Here is a 2,926-nt window from a genome sequence, read left to right as displayed (position 1 = left end):
GCCTTTAATATTTGGCATATATCATCACAGGCTCCCCTTTTTACTATAGCAGCTAAGAAATCTGTATTTATTCTGACTATATATCCTTTATTAACAACCAATCTTTTCCTACAACAACATTGAAAATCCAGTTCTTGATATCTAATGATCCTCTAATAGATTACGATGTGGTGGTGGGTTCTTCTGTTTTGGTACTCTCGTGTTCTCAGGATTCTGTTCTCTCAGCCTAGGTCTTTGGATGTTTGGAATCTTCTCTGCTAGAATTCCTATCCATTTAGTTTCCTGCTCTTCTTCTTCTTGGTACCTATCTGTCCCAAATTTGATCTTCTGAGTCATGAAGTTCTGGCAACGTCCTTTTCTTTACAATTTAGATGGGCCGGAAGGGGTAGGGGATGTAGTTGTGGAGATGAGAGGGAAGGGATGGTAGATGGAAAACAAAAGAGGAGGCAACAATACTTGAGAAGAAATATACTCATTACCTTGCTAATGTGATTATAACCCCTGTGTACAGTATTTTTACATAAAAATTACTAAAAAAAAAATACATGAGCCAGGCACTGGTGGCTAATGCCTCTAATCCTAGCTACTCAGGAGACTGAGATCAGAGGATGAAGGTTCAAAGCCAAGCTCAGGAGGAAAGTAAAAGAGATTCTTATCTCCAACCAACAACTGAAAAGCTGGAAAAGCAGCTGGGACTCAAGTGGGAGAGCACCAGCCTGGAGCAGAAAAGCTCAGGGACAATTTCCAAGCCCTGAGTTCAAGCCCCAGGACCAGCACACAAACATAGCATACACACACACACACACACACACACACACACATAGAAACACACACAAAGAAGTGCATCAGCATAGCTGTTGTAGTAAAAACATACATACAGTATCTCAAACAGAAGACTGATATTTTCAAGTAGACTTGAACGTGGGGAGATGCCAGTAGAGATGAATTTCACCACCTCTATTGAGCTGAAGCTCAAGACTCAAATGCCGTTTTTTTGTTTGTTATTTTCTTTCTTGCTAGTGTTTTCAATATGCTTACAATACACTATATGATTCTTTTGTTTGTGTTGTATATACTTCCCCCATGGTTTCACCCCTGTTTTCACTGAATTTGATGCTGGTGCTCTATACCATGTATATATATATTTTTGTAATTTGGGGAGGGGTAGTGATTTGACAAAATGCTTAAATGCGGATGCAGGCTGACTCATAGAGACGACCAGATGTACAGGACACTATATTGAAAATGAACTTTACAGTGTCAGGGTTGAGGGGGGGAGCGGGTAGGAGTTGGGGACGTGGGGAGGGAAGTGATGTTAGGGGAAAATAAAGGAAGTAACAATGCTCGCTATGAAATGTACTCATTACCCTACTTACGTAACCGTAACCTATCTGTTAAACAGTTTTACAATAAAAAAGACCTACATGCCAAAAAAGGCCTTTTCTTATTTGTTGGATGTGCTTTAAATAATTATCTCCTCTTCCATATTAGTCTAATCTGTCTTTAAACTCTGAGGTTATGTTATATGTCACCTATTTGCTTTGGAGATTTTTTTACTTTGTTTTATATTAGTCTATCTTCTAATTGGTCATTTTTAGGACGCCTATTTCTTTATTAAAGCCTATTTTAAGTCTTGTATGCACATTCTTTGCAACTTGTTTTGTCAGGATGGTTCAGAGTGCTGTTTTTTTTTTTTTTTTTTAACTGTGACTTCTTTCATATTTTTAAACTAGGTATCTGTTTTATTCATTGCACTCCTTTGGCTTCTCAGAATTTATCTTTGTGAATCATTTTTCTCATCTTGTTCACAAATTGTGTTTTAGAGGTTTTGTATCTTTACATTAATCACATTTTTCAGCAGTATTTGTAATGTATTTTGAAAACTATCTTCTAGGTCTGTAATTGTCTGTTCTAGTGCCTGGTTATTTACTGTGGGAATTATACTATCTGGACTTTTTACTTTTCTAGTATTTTTGTGATTTATTCTGTCCATTTGGGGGGACTTCTTGGGTTTAATTTGGGGGAATCTATGATCTTAATAATAGGTGACTCTAAGTTCTTGGTTGATTTGCCATTTCTTGGTTTTATCTTCTGTTGTGATTTCTGTTCATGGGATTACATTTTGTCTAGACCATTAAGTGGAGGTCTTGGGTCTTCATCTGTCCCTAAGATGGTCGGGGTCTGAGGATAGGAAAGTGCACTGCTCGCCTCTTCCGCAGCCTCCCTTAGCCCTGGAGACAGATGCAGTGGGGAATCAAGTCAAGCAGGATCTCTTTTATTACCACACAGAAAGCACTTTTTAAAGCAAAAAACTGAGTGGCATGGAAGGGAAGGAAAAGGAACCAACCAGTCACTGTAGAGGTCACTCTATCATGTGCCTAAGCTTTCTATACTTTCCCTGTTGTCCATGAGCTGTTCATGCACTGATGTCACTTTGCCTGGTTGTAGTATCCAGTCAGTTTTTCACATAAACAACTTATATTCTACCCACTCAACTCCCTCCCAGCGCCATTTTTGCTGCCCATGTGCCCTACAGATTCCCTTTTCTTTTAATGGCAGACCCACTTCTTTGCTGAGGTTTGGGTCCTGACACCTCTTACAAAGATGGCCCAATTTGCACCTCCTCTTTCTGAGGTTCACCTAAGGTAAGGGTAATCTTCAGCACAGAGCTTATCAAAATGGACATGGAGGGCCATGAGTTGGATCTCTTGGACTCTATCCTTTTTGATATAACTGGAACTCCCACATCTTGCCCACCTCCCAGTTAGTTATGCTTTTTCCCTCTTCTGTAAAGGTTAATAAACGTCAGCCTCACCATAGTTACAAATGTCTGAAGCAGTTTCCAGGACATATATAAAAGTCAGTATCTCATAAGTTTGCCCTCTTTAAAGCATGGGAGCAGCCTGGGTATTGGGGGTCCCATACA

The sequence above is a fragment of the Dipodomys spectabilis genome, unplaced genomic scaffold (genome assembly GCF_019054845.1).
Source record: "Dipodomys spectabilis isolate Male_0828 unplaced genomic scaffold, ASM1905484v1 ptg000120l, whole genome shotgun sequence".
Lineage (NCBI taxonomy): Eukaryota > Metazoa > Chordata > Mammalia > Rodentia > Heteromyidae > Dipodomys > Dipodomys spectabilis.
Note: the sequence above shows the minus strand (reverse complement) of the source record.